The following is a 15119-nucleotide window of genomic DNA, read 5'->3' on the forward strand; positions in this document are numbered from 1 at the left end:
TGATGGCAATGGCATGCTGACATGGTTGGTCCCATGTGGTTGACCATAGCTGCATCACATTCATTGATGGTGTGGATAAATTGAGGTGAGGTGGACCCACCACATCGTTGCCATGTAGCGGTTCTGGTTAACATGGCCAGTTTTAATGATCCAACAATAAAATGAGCATACATTTTGATTTGAGTGTCACATTTCAATAAAGTTAAAATTGTTGGAAAGATCTCGACGAGCCAGATTTGATGGTATTAACCAAAGTGAATTCCACTCACTTTGTGGATAAAGCATTTTAGTAGCCCCATTTCCACAATGAGATAGTGGAGTTTGGGTTAAGTGAAGGTAACACCTCCCATCATAAGTCCAAAGGGGGGTGGGAGAGAGTGTTACACCTATATAAGGAGTTTGATTTCTTCATCAAATTGATTTAATAAGAAAAAGAAAGAATTTGCTTCTAAAATTGTGTTATCACATAATATAATACTAACACAACTCTTTTTTAATATAGTCTCTGATATTACCCGGATGCGGGTGGTATCAAGTCATATTAATGATGAGCCGCATAACACAGGCAGCTGGCCTGGCAGACGGCAGGTGGAACGTTTGCAGGGTACGCGTAGCAGGTGGGCAACAGGGCTTAAGTGTAAGTGAATTCAATTCTGGGCAGTCTCGAATGTTAGTTCTGCAGTCCGGCGTTAATGCAGGCATGCGTGATTGGCATAGAATTTGGTATATTGACATGGATCGGTTCATCACGCCTGTTTCAGTCACTGGAGCGATTCATAGCGCGGCAGAGCAGTCTCAGAACCTCTGTCTAGTGTTCTGAATCTGGTTGTTAGCGTGGAGTTGTAAGTTCCTCGAAGCTGTTTGCGTTCCTCAGGTAATAGATCTTCTTTGTTTCAATCTCTCTGCTCGTCAATTTGTGCTTCTGAGGATGCCTCGACGCCGCGGTGTTCCTCGCAGAGGTAGTCATACAGGGAATAGAGGCCAACCTTCTCGCCCTGTTCCTCAGAATGTCATCCCTATTGCCTCTACTTCCCCCTCTTCTCCGCCTCTGGAACAAGCCAGGCCCATTCCGAATAGTTCATTCCAGACCGCCAGATTCACTTTCCAAAGCCGGCTTAATAGGCCTGTTTTGACAGCAAGCCTTACTATTGTTCTCGCGGAGGAAGACAGTAACCAGGTCAGCTCGGCTACAACTACCCCCTCTCAATCTCAGGGAGACAGTGTGCTTCTCGGGGACCTGACAGGGATGGTGTTCCAGGCAGATAATCAGCAAGAAGGTGGTCATGTCTCGGAGGTGCCACAACAACCCGTGGATCCGGCTCAAAGTGATATTGTGCCTTGCGGCCCGACTCAGTGGGCAGGCGGGGTTTTAAATTTGGTGACCACTCCTGATGGTGGCGAACCTGTTTATGATGACAGTGGGTTTGTGACCTGGGTCGCTTCTCCAGTCAGGTGGAAGCGGAAATGCCAGACACATCAAAGCATGCAGATTAGAACTGTTTCCTCTCTGTCGGGTGGTCCAAGCAATTTTGGGTATGTGTCGTCAATTCTGAGGATAGATGTCTCTGTCTGGTCCATTCTCTGGCTACGGAGAGGGGCCAATGTCACTCCAGTCTCTGTTTTATGTTATAGAAATGGTTATGTTAGTTGCTTCTCAATTTTTGTGGTCAATGTAGGGCATGATGAACTCAGTCTGGGTAATCTTTTTAAGTATGTCAGTGCCCGAACCAAAAATTTTGTAGTATGTTTTGTAAATTCGGCACTAAGCGTGAACTGTAAGGTCTCTGAGTCTTTGGTAGAGGAATGGCCGCGGCCTCCTCAGAGATTCTAACCTCTTTGTATATATTTTTATTTTTTCTTTAATAGAATTAGCATTTACGAAGAAAAAAATATATATATAGTCTCTGATATTTTTATATATATTTGATAAGAATTTTGATTTTATCTTAATTGTTCAAATTATCAAAACAATGTTAAATAATACAATGTTAATTATTTACTAAAATTTTACATATTATTTCATATTTAAGAGAAAAAATATTTTATTTAATAACTCATTATGATGTTTAAAAAACATAATAAAAATGTTTTAAAATTTCAAAATATATGACTAAAAATATATTAAATAAATTTTAATTTACACATGTTTTGTATAATTAAATATAATTGATAGGAAACATATTTTATTTGTTAACTCATTATGATGTTTAAAAAGCATAATAAAAATGTTTTAAAATTTCAAAATATATGACTAAAAATATATTAAATAAATTTTTTATATAAATTTTAATTTACGCATGTTTCGTATAATTAAATATAATTGATAGGAAGCACAATAAAGAAAGGGGTTGTTTAACTATTATGCTTTTTTTTAACTATATAAAAACAAAGTTTCCTATAATTAAAAAATATAACTAGCACTAAAGTTCAACATTATTAAATAAATATAATTTATAGAAATTAGTGGTTTAATTGTTTAATGTTTTTGAGTTTTTAAGTATTATTTTTTTTTTTTCAATTTTTGTATAAATTAATTCAAATTGCTAAATGTATTTACACACTCGAAAACATCTTTTAAACAACTTAATTTATGGTTTGACTTGGTCGAATCCCAATTGAAAAGAAAAAATATATAATAATCATAATCAAAATACTCAAAATAGAAATGAAAACGTTTTTAAGTATTATTTTTTTTTTCAATTTTTGTATAAATTAATTCAAATTGCTAAATGTATTTACACACTCGAAAACATCTTTTAAACAACTTAATTTATGGTTTGACTTGGTCGAATCCCAATCGAAAAGAAAAAATATATAACAATCATAATCAAAATACTCAAAATAGAAATTAAAAAAAAAAAAAATAGTGGTTTAATTATTGCATTTTTAAATTATAGAAAAAGAAAGAAGAAAGAAATTATTTTAATCTCTATGATGTTAAAGATAGTCTATGAGACATTGTTTTTTCGTCTGTTTGATGTATTCGGTCTTTTTTCTGTGAAGCTTCAAAATAAATGCTCCCAGCTTCTCAACAAAACCCTCGCTAAATAGATTATCCCAAGAGCTAGCTACGCATAACTTTCCCTATTGTCTTTAAAGGCCTCACATCCTAAAATGAAATGTTTTTTTTGTTTCCACTTTTCCGGAAGAATAAAAAATGCATACTCTTTCCTCCCACACTTCCTTTGGCCTTTTCTAGTGCCCTGTTTCACAACGGAGTTGATGAGAACTAGTCCTTAACTGAGCAATAAAAATTTTGGCTCTCCAAGAGATATTGGCCTCTATGCATACTTTTGGTTGTTGGAATTTGACAACTAATTGTAAATATGAGTAAAATAGTATTTGCTGCCAAGTTGGTTTTATAACAAAAATTGTTATGTCACGGAAGAGCCTCCTATAAAATGATGAATGATGAACTGTTGTAATAAGGAGAATCATTATTGGTTTAATAGAAAATCCAATCCCTTGCCCCGTGGATGTATCACAACGATCTATTGAGTGAGCAGTGAGTTGAGACCATGCTACAAATGCGCTAAAGGGAGATGTTGCAGCCATCAAAGAGCAGTGAGAGGAGTAGCCGCCGGACGTGCAGGGCCCGCTGATCGGTCAACAAAGTCAAATGCCTGTCTGACGCAACAATCTTTTTATTTTTGAAGGACATAGAAGTAAAAACCGCAAAGGGGATTTCCATTGTTCAGGCAGAAAAGATTTCCACTGTTCACGAAGAGGGCTGCCGATGTGGAAGAGGATTGTCACTGCCCTTTTTTTTTTGTTGTTTTGCTGCGGGAAAAAAAAAACAAAAAAAAAGGGAACCGTCTATTGCTGCCCTTTTTTTTTTGTTCTGCTGCGGAAGAAAAGGAACCGCCATTTTTTTGTGAAAAAAGTTCTCAGCGGAGACTCTGCCGCTGCAGCCACAAGAATGCTCTTGAGAAGGGACGCATTGTGAAAATCGAAAAACATCTCTGCCGTTGAGAAAGGAGAGCTGCCAAGATAGCTGCACACCCTTGATGAACTACAGAGATCTGAGCCTGTGCTGAGTTGGGGAAGTCCGTTGAAGCTGAAAGCAAACTGCTAATTGAACAAACCAGAACAACGGGTACTTTTTTTTCTCCTGCAAATCTGTTGAAGGGTTTCTGGTTTATAAAAAAAAAAGGGGCAAATTTTCTTTCTGGAAGAGTAACAGAAAATATGAATAAGGATTTTATAAGGAAAACAGATTTAGATTTTCTGTTTATAAACGGGCTCAATTTGTTTTTAAAAAAACTCAGAATTGTAGAAAAGAGTTTCTTTATTAAAAAAGCTCAGACTTCTGAAGAGGAAACCAGAAATTAAAGAAACCCTAAACCCTTGTTTTTTTAGAAACCTTAGTTGGAAGAAGGGAAATTAGCAAGGGAAATCATAAATCATAATTGTTTAAAGAAACCCTAGTTAAAAGAAGGATTTGTAGTTAACTTTTTTTTGCGCGCGCTCTCAACTCTCCTCTGCAGCGATTAGGTCAGGGATCGCTGTGTGGTCTGTGCCGCCGCCATGGGTGCGCCAGGGGGCGGGGAGCCCTCTCCCCCCCCCCCCCCCCCCCTCCAAACTCTTCTGCAGATGCATTTCGTAACCTCCTGTCTCAGAAAGGGAAAAAATGTCCAACACCTGAAGTCCCGACGTTCATCAAAAAACTTGAAGAAATACCAGAGATTGCTCTGCCTGAAGAACAACCGATCAAAATAGCTCTTGCCTTGGCTGACAGAGGTTTGGTCGGGAAATTTATGGGTCGATGGCCATCAACAAAATCGACAGATGAATGGGTTCAACGAAATTGGAGGCCTCTGCTGACGAACAACGTGATCTGTTATGCTGTCGGTAGAGGATTTTTCATTTTCGAATTCACTACCAAGGAAGACCGTGACCTGGTGTTCAGAAATGGTCCGTATTTCATGGGAAATCAAGGCCTTTTCCTGAAAAAATGGACCCCTGACTTCGACCCTTCAGTCGATGTCCCAAAGGAGGTTCCTGTTTGGGTCCGGCTCCCCAACCTGCCGATCCACTGCTGGAGCTACCAATCCCTGCAAAAGATTGGAAACGGGCTGGGTCGATTCATTGACAAAGCTGACAATAGGGGCCAATACACCTGTGCAAGAATCTGCGTGGAAGTTGACTTGGAAGCTGGTCTGCCGGAAGCCGTTAAACTTACAGTTGGAGATTGGCATCACTTCCAGAAACTGGACTATGAGCAACTGCCCTTTAAGTGCAAAATCTATCACAACCATGGTCACTTCCAACGAAACTGTCCTAAAGCCCCATCAAGGGACAAGGTGGAAGAAGAAGGATGGAAAGAGATAAAAAAGGGCAAGGTAGTCTCAAAGCCTTCTGAACAGACAAAATCTAGAACAATGGGGAAACCCCAGTCCAATTCTCAGACCAAACCAATCACAAAAGAAGGCCCCCCCCAGTTGAAAAGGTGAATGTAACAGAGAATCACGAAGAAACTGAAGACCACTTGAATAAACTGAAAGAAACCATAGAAAAATCAACTGTTCCTCTAGTAGCTGCTGATAAAAGGGGAACCAAAGGTACTGAGGAGCACATCAGTCTAGCCTCTAACTCAGGGGAAGAGTCAGAAGAGAGAGACACCGAATCAGATGGCTCACAAATCACTCCTATCAAGTCGGCTAGGGGTCGGAAATCCAAGAAGAAACAGAGAGAGGAGAAAACTTATCTGGACGTCCTACAAGGCTCCCAGAAAACTCTCAAAGGAATGATGAACACCAGATCCGGGCGCAAGCAGAGCAGGGCTCCAAAAGGAGCCACCACCTCCCAAGTCAGTAAATAATGAAGTACGTCTCCTGGAACTGCAGAGGGTTAGGCAGCAGACTGAAAGAAGAAGCCCTGAAAGACATTGTTAGGATGCATTCGCCTGAAATCCTTCTCATCCAGGAGACAAAGATGGAGGATAATCTGCTCCTCCAAACTAGTAAGACATTCTGGCGTAAAGGTCCCGGAAGAGCTGTCAGTGCTAGGGGCGCCTCTGGCGGGCTTGCCTCCTTCTGGGACAGCTCCAAATATGAATTGATTCAAGAAGAAAACTGCTCTCATTGGATTTTCATCCAACTCCTCCACAAAGACTCTGGTCAACAAGTAAGTATGTTCAATCTTTATGCTCCGGTCCTTCCAGCGGAGAAAAAATTTTGCTGGGACTCGCTTCAGTCCTTTCTTTTATTGCACAACCTAGAAAATATCATTATTGCAGGTGATCTGAATGTTACTCTAGCCATTGATGAGAAAAAGGGGGGTTCCCCAGTAAGGGATCCAGCTAGAGAATGGGTGGAAGACATAATGCTAGACTGGGATCTTGAGGATATCAAGCCTTCTGCTGGGAAATATACCTGGACTAACAAAAGATTAGGGCCCAACCACATAGCTGCTCGTCTGGACAGATTCCTTGTCCAATCCTCTTTCCTTACATGTGGTCTAACAGCCTCTTCTAAAATCCTTCCAAACTGCACTTCTGATCATAAACCTATTAGCCTCGAGCTCTCCCTTGATGGAAACCTTGGTCCAATTCCTTTTAGATTCAGTCCTTTGTGGATTCAGCAAGATGGTTTCCATGAAGTGGTTTCAGAAGCTTGGAATCGGCAGATCCTGGGATCCCCATTCTATGTGTGGGAAGAAAAATTGAGGGGCCTTAAAAGAAGACTCAAGGAGTGGGCTAAAACTCTGAAAACACCCACTGCCAAGAGAAAAGAATCCTTAGAAAACCTTGCTGCCCATCAATCTGCAATGGAGAATTCTGTTGTTTCTCAAAGTCTGCTTCAAAGAGAAGTTGAGTTGCAAAAAACTCTCCATAGAGCTAGTAGGGAAGAAGAGGAGTACTGGAGACAAAAATCCAGAAACTTATGGTTACAGGCCGGCGACAAGAATACTAGTTTCTTCCATAAGCAAGCCGAAGCTCGCAAGCAATTCAAATCTATTTCAGAAATTCGCTCCCATGATGCTGTGGTCAAAGATTCTGAAGGCATCAAAAGAGCTACTTTCACCTTCTTCAAAGAGCTTTATACGGCTCCTGAAAACCCTCCTATAGACTCCCAAGCCTACCCTTTTGATCTAATTCCTCATTGTGTTCACGATTCTGTTAATTCTATGCTGACTGCTCCGATCAGCATGGATGAGCTCAAGAAGGCTTTGGACTGCATGGAGCCGGATAAAGCTCCTAGGCCTGATGGGTTCAATGCCAGATTTTTTCAGACTTGCTGGTCTATAATTAATAAAGACCTCCTGAGAATGGTCAGGAAGTCTCAATCATGTTCCAAGATCGGAGGCAGCACCAACTCGGCCTTCCTTGCCCTGATTCCGAAAGAGAAAGGAGCTTCTGATTTTGGTAGATTTCGGCCCATTTCACTGTGTAACACAAGTTATAAACTGATCACCAAAACAATAGCCAACTGTCTCAAGAATGTTTTGCCGGACATCGTTCCGGAAAATCAAGGAGGTTTCATCAAAGGGAGAAAGATTCTGGACAATATTGTGCTGGTGCAAGAAGCAGTTCATTCAAGTTGCCACCGAAAAGAGAAAGGAATGGTGATAAAGCTCGATTTGGCAAATGCCTTTGACAGGGTGAAACATGATTTCCTCTTTGCTGTTATGAAGAAACTGGGCTTCTCTATAACCTTCATAAATTGGGTGAAAGCCTGCATCGCCTCCCCTTGGATTGCACCGCTGGTTAATGGCCGATCAACAAAGTTCTTCAATGCCTCAAGGGGCTTAAGACAAGGTTGCCCGCTGTCCCCGCTCCTCTACGCTATTCAAGCCTCTGTGCTTAGCTTCCAACTTGACTGCTGTCAACAAATCCAATCTCTGCCAGGCCTCAGAATGGTTCCCAATGTTAAAGACATTAACCATGCCCAATTTGCCGATGATACTCTATTGCTTGGAGGAGAGAGTATAAATTCTGCAAGATCCTTTAACAAGGAGTTGGACATCTACAAGGAGGTCTCGGGCAGCAAGATAAACTATCTAAAAAGCACTATCTTCGGCTGGAACTACTCAGTCAAGGAACTGGCTGATATCACCAGGTTCTTAGAGATGAAAGGAATTCAGACCTGGGAGTTTTTTAAATATCTGGGGATTCCAATCTTCAAATCCATTCCTAAAGTTGCCCACTGGATGCCCCTGCTTGACAAACTAAAACTTAGAATTCAAGCTTGGGGAGCCTCTTGGTTGAACAATACTGGGAAGGTTATCCTGATGAAATCTGTTCTCATAAGTTTGCCTCTTTATCAACATTCCATTCTGCTTGCTCCCAAAACCTTCCTCGGTAAAATGGACAGTCTACTAAGAAGATTCCTCTGGGAAGGGGGGAAAATAATGAAAAAATACTTCATTTAGTTAAATGGGACACTATTAAAAAGCCAATTCTGGAAGGAGGTCTTCAATTAAGAGATCTGGGTGCCCAGAATCTCTCCCTGGGCTCCAAAATTTTGTGGAATATTGTTGCTGGAAAGGCTAGCTGGAGTAAGAGAGTACTGTGGAAGAAATACTTCAATGGACAGCGGCTAAGGTGTTTGGACCAGCCCCCAAAAACCATTAAAGGTTCTCCGATCTTCAAACTCTGTCTTTCTGCTATGGAGCATTTCAGTCACAACCTTTACTGGATACCAGGTAATGGAAAAAAAATAAGAATTTGGGATGATCTGATCCTTGGTGAACAGCCTCTGAACCATGTTGAAGGCCTAGCAAACATTAAAATCTGGCTATAGTCCAACAACCTGAATACCCTGTGGGACATCTCAACTTGGACGGATGATACTGGAAGACGATGGGACAGTTGGTACCTGGGAGAGATTCCCCAAAGGCTGCAGGTTGAAGCATCGTTACTTTTAGATAAGCTCCAAGGAAAATCTCCGACCAAAGCAACAACTAAGGACAAAAGAGGGTGGGGCTCCCTCACTGGCAATTTCTCAGTCTCTGAAGGTTACAAAAGTATGACAACGATTCCTAATGTCCCTCCTGACCCTACTCAATGGAGATTTATTTGGGCCTTTCCTTCGCTTCCCAAAATTGACTTCTTCTGTTGGATGTTAGCTCATAATAGCATTCTCACTAGAGATATTCTGAGAAAACGTGGAATGGAAGGGCCTTCCAGATGCCCTCTGTGTGTGTCAGAGGAAGAGTCTGCTAACCATCTGTTGTTGCTTTGCCCTTTTGCCCGTGATGTCTGGAGGGGGGTCCTGAGGTCAGGGGCTGACAAAGTTGAGCTTCCTGGTAATATTCCAAACCTGCTTCACAACTGGGCCAATTTATCTCCATTCGGTCTATCTAAAAAATGCCTCCTCAAGACAGCCTGGATATGGATCCCTAAATTCACCTGCTGGAAGCTGTGGTTGGAGAGGAACAATAGGTTGTTCAGGGATGAAAAATGTACTCCTGGAAAAATTATCACTAAAATCCAAGCTTTATTGGGAGAGACTTTGGATACCAAACCTGCAATAAGGAATGAAGCAGCTTTGGATAGTGAGGAGGAGCTTTGGCTCAAAGATCTTGTTCCAAATCATGTTTTCAAGCCCTTGCCCCCTGCAATTTCCCATGCTAATTGGGAAATCCGCCTGGAAGAACAGGAGTTTATCAAATGGCGCTCTGCATTGGATGAACACTGCCTCTTCTTCGACAGGGCCTCTAAAGGCAACCCCGGAGCTGCGGGTGGGGGTGGGGTTCTCCTGAATCCGGATGGATCAACTGAGTTTCGGTACCAATGGGGGCTAGGCATCGAATCTAATAACAGAGCTGAAGCTCTGGCTCTATGGCAAGGGCTTAATCTGGCTATCAAAAGGAACTTTCTGACTCTGTCGGTCTTTGGAGACTCCAGGCTGATCATCCAAGTGTTGAACCTCAACTCAAATCCTTCGCAGATTCACTTAGTTTCCATTTTCAAGAAAATCAGGTTTACTCTGGCCCAATTCAGAAAAATATCCCTTTTCCATATTCTGAGGCACCTGAACACTCAAGCCGACCTTGAAGCTAATCTGGGCTCTACCCGTTGCAGAAGATCCCTGTTAGTCAACTCTGATGAGTCTAATTGCATCATTCCTTAATCTCCTAATGGTCGACCTGTTCACAAAATTGTTTTCAAAACCTAGCCCTGTAAGCTCGATCCATTTCATGTACTCAAAGATTTTGATCCCAGTCTCTATCTGGATCGACACGCCAACATCTCTCCCGACTTTTCACGACCTCTGCTGTCTCAGCAACTGGACAAGCAATAGGCGAACTCTGTCATCTGGCTCTAAGGGTGATGTTACGCTGAAATGGAGGTTCGTCAAAGTAAAGAAGCAGCCCTCTGGCTTCAGACTGGGACCTGTCCGTTTTACTGGCTGGTTCATTCAAGCTAAGGGCGTTCAAAGCCGTTTTAACATGCCAGTGCAAAGCCTCCATGGATTGATTAAAAAATCCAACCTCAGCTTCCAAATCTGCAATAAGGAAGATGCAAAGGCTACGCTGGACTATCAAGACCACCACTGCAAGCGTTGTGTAATTTCAATTAAGATTTCAGACATTACGAGGCTCGATTTCCACCGCGACCTCTTTAATTGTATCAAAGAACGAGATCCTTCACTGTGTAACAGGAATCTCAACTTCAGACATTGTTGTAACGCTCCAGTCCGCAGCAGCTGTTTTGCCGCTCATTAATCTCATTAATCGTTACAGTAAAAAAAAAGAAGGATTTGTAGTAAAGAAATGGCTAAAATGACAAATGCAAAGTTCATGGTAGAGAAATTCACCGGCAAGAACAATTTTGCTCTATGGAAACTGAAAGTTAGGGATTTGTTGGTGCAATAAGGGTTGCACAAAGCATTAGACGGGGCAAATAAGAAACCTGCTAGCATGACGGATTCAGACTGGGAGGACTTGGATGCCCGAGCTCTAAATACCATCAGGTTATGCCTGGTGGATGAAGTTCTTTTCAACAATGTTGAAGAGAGTACAGCTGCAGACTTATGGGAAAAACTATATATGACAAAATCGTTAACCAATAGAATTTATTTAAAAAGACAATTATACAGTCTTCAGATGAAGGAGGGTGCAAAAGTTGCAAAGCATTTAAATGTTTTTAATACACTTATATGTCAATTATCGGATATGGAAGTTAAAATTTAGGAAGAAGACAAAGCTATAACCTTGTTGTGTTTTTTGCTCAAGTCGTGGGACCACTTCGTAACTTCAATCAATTTGAGCACTGTTGATTCTTTGAAATTTGAATCAGTTGTGGGAGCTCTCTTGTCTAAAGAAGTACGAAGGAAATCCAGTACTGAAACCACTGCACTAGAAGCCATGATAGCCAAAGGACAGTCAAAGGAAAGAGGAGAAAAAACAAGGGGGTCTTCCAGATCAAAATCAAAGGGAAAGAAGTGTAAGGTAAAATGTTGGCACTGCAATAAAATTGGACACCTTAAGAAAGACTGTTGGAAACGAAAAGAGTCTAATAACCCGAAGAAGGAAGCAAATCAGGTTGATTTAGGTATAATAGACGAAGTTTTATCTGCTAAAGAATTATGTATGATAGATGAAACTTTACCTATATGTAATGTCTCTCAGGATTTTGAAAGTTGGCTATTAGACTCTGATGCTTCTCATCACATGTTTCCACATAGAAATTGGTTTACTTCATATGAAGATGTAAATTGTAGTTCTGTGTTTATGGGTAATAATGTATCATGTCACACTTTTGGGATGGAAAATATCAAGATTAAAATGTATGATAACACAATTAGAACATTAACTAGTGTTAGACATGTTTCTGAATTAAAGAAAATTTGATTTCTTTGGGAGTTTTGGATTCGGATGGTTATAAGTTTACATGTCAGAATGAAGTGTTGAAAGTCTCTAAAGGCGCCCTAGTTGTTATGAAAGCAGAAAAGGTCGGAAATCTTTACAGACTCAAAGGAAGTACTCAGGTCAGTGAAGCAACGATTGTGTTAGAGAAAGAAGAAGAAGGTACTCGCCTATGGCATCAGCAATTGGGTCACATGAGAGAGAAAGGTCTTCAGGTACTGATGAAACGTAAATCACTTCCTGATTTGAAATCCTTGAAGTTGGATTTCTGTAAACATTGTGTGTATGGCAAACAGTGTAAACAGAGATTTAAAGTTGGAAGTCGTAATAGTAAAAAAAAAATTAGACTATATTCATTCTGATCTGTGGGGACCATCTCCTATTGTATCATATGGAGGTGCTCTATATTTTTTAACGTTTATTGATGATTTCTCTCGTAAAGTTTGGGTCTTTATGTTGAAAAAGAAAGCTGATGTATTCAATGTCTTTAAACAATTTAAAGCAATGGTAGAAAAAAGAACAGGAAAATCAATTAAATGTTTAAGAACTAACAATGGTGGTGAATTTACTTCAATAGAATTTGAATAATATTGTAAGGATGAAGGAATTGTTAGACACAAAACTGCTATTTATACTCCTCAACAAAATGGTGTTGTTACACGTATGAATCAAACTCTTATGGAAAGAGCCAGAAGCATGATTAGCAATGCTAACTTGCAAAAGGAGTTGTGGGCAAAAGCAATATCCACTGCTTGTTATTTAGTTAACCGATCACCTTCAGTAGCAATTAATTGTAAAATTCCTAGAGAAGTTTGGTCAGGTCAATCTTATGATTATTCACATTTAAGGATATTTGGTTGTGATGCTGATGCTCTTATTCCTAAAAATAAGCGTTCAAAATTAAATCCAAAATCGAAATGTTATGTATTTGTTGGGTATGACTATGCGGTCAAAGGGCACAGGTTGTGGGATCCTACGTCACAAAAGATAATCATTAGCAGAGATGTAACATTTGATGAATCTTCTCTTTTAAAATCAAATGTTGAAATAATTGAACAGGAACAGGTATTGCCAAATCAACAAATTCAATTGGAGGCTAGACCTTTCTTTAAAAGACAAAAGGAAGAAGAGACTTCTGGAGGAAAATGTATTGAAGATACAAAGGAAGCTGTTGAAGTTTCTAAACCAGTTCAACGACTAGTGACTCTAAGAAGGTCTACAAGGGAAAGAAAAACTCCCAAAAGGTATGAAGATTATGCTTCATCTTTTGTTTTGATTACTGAAGACGGGGAACCTTCTTGTTATCAGGAAGCAGTGGATGATACGGATAGTGAAAAATGGAAAACGACTATGGAAGAAGAAATGGATTCCTTAGCCAAGAACAATACATGGAAGTGTTGTTGGATGCAAATGGGTCTTCAATCTGAAACAGAAAGTTGATTGAAGTATCGAAAGGTATAAGGCGAGATTGGTAGCAAAAGGGTATTCTCAGGTTGAAGGTATCGACTTTCATGAGATTTTTTCACTAGTTGTAAAACTTGTTTCTATTTGTACTGTGTTGGCACTAACTACATTACTTAACCTTGAGTTAGAACAATTAGATGTTAAAACAACTTTTCTACATGGTGATTTGGATGAAGAGTTATATATGGAACAACCAGAAGGTTTTGTACAAGGTCGCAACAGAAGATTAGTTTGCAAGCTCGGGAAATCATTGTATGGTCTGAGGCAGTGTCCTAAGCAATGGTACAAGAAGTTTAACTCCTTCATGGTGAGCCGAAACTTTATTAGAAGTGAGTATGATCGTTGTGTATACTTTAAGAGTTTCAGTGGCATATTCATTATCTTAGTTTTGTATGTTGATGATATGCTTATTGCAAGCAAAAGCATGGAAGAGATCAACAGGTTAAAGGCTCATCTCTCTAGGACGTTTGATATGAAAGATCTTGGAGCAGCAAAACATATCTTGGGCATGGAGATACATAGAGATAGAAAAAATGGTAAGCTTTGGTTATCACAGCAAAAGTATGTGGAGAGAGTACTTGAAAAGTTTTGTATGAACAATGTGAAACCTGTTAATGTTCCATTAGCTTTCCATTTTAAGCTTTCTTTAGTTTTGAGTCCTAGAATTAATGAAGAAAAGTAGTGTATGTCTCATGTACCATATGTAAATGTTGTAGGCAAATTAATGTATGTGATGGTATCTACAAGACCTGACATTTCACATGCAATTGGAGTTGTCAGCTGGTTCATGGCAAATCCAGGCGAAGAACATTGGCGAGCAGTGAAATGGGTGCTTCGATATCTAAGAGGCACAAGTGACCATTGCATCATCTTTAATGGTAGTGAAGAATCAGTCTGCGGATATGTAGATGCTGATTATGCAGGTGATTTGGACAAAAGGAGATCTACTACAGGTTATGTCTTTACTCTTGCAGGTGGAGCAATTAGTTGGATGTCAAAGCTTCAAGAAACAGTTGTGTTGTCCACTACCGAAGCAGAATATGTAGCTGCTTCAGAAGCCAGTAAAGAAGCAATCTGGTTAAAGGGTCTACTTGATGAGATTGGAAGGACGCATGAGAAAGTGAATGTACTCTGTGACAGTCAGAGTGCTATTCACTTGGCTGCAAATCCAGCTTATCACAGCAAGACCAAGCAAATTGATGTAAGGTATCATTTTCTGAGACATGTGATCGATGGCGGAAAAGTAGCTCTCAAACAGGTCCATACTGGAGAGAATTGTGCAGACATATTCATGAAGCCAGTGACAGTAGAGACGCTGCAATGGTGTTTAGCTTCTCTTGGCTTGCAAAAGAGATGATAAATGGGCATGGGCAAGGGATTAGAAAAATTTGTTGTCAAGGTGGAGTTTGTTGGAATTTGACAACTAATTGTAAATATGAGTAAAATAGTATTAACTACCAAGTTGGTTTTATAACGAAAACTATTACGTAACGGAAGAGCCTCCTATAAAATGATGAATGCCCGAACTGTTGTAATAAGGTTTTACCACGTAAAATCTTGTGTTTTTGCCATTCTTTTAGATTTCCATTCAATTTTTAATTTCATTTCTTTATTGTTTATGTTAATTGCTTAACTACTCGAACCAACATTAGTTGATGACTATGAATAAGATTAAACACTCAAATATAGCAATTTGTTTTTCTTCGTAACTCTTTATCCCAAAAATACATGAAAGATATTATAAAAATCCATTAAGAAATGACTGTTGCAACTCTGTACGGGTGTTGTACACATGAATGCGGTGTGAGTACGTGGATTCCCTGTCCTTTATCTATACGTCC

This window comes from Pinus tabuliformis, chromosome 4_1 (genome assembly GCF_031772625.1).
Source record: "Pinus tabuliformis cultivar Carrire ecotype Pingquan chromosome 4_1, CPIR1, whole genome shotgun sequence".
Classification (NCBI taxonomy): Eukaryota; Viridiplantae; Streptophyta; class Pinopsida; order Pinales; family Pinaceae; genus Pinus; species Pinus tabuliformis.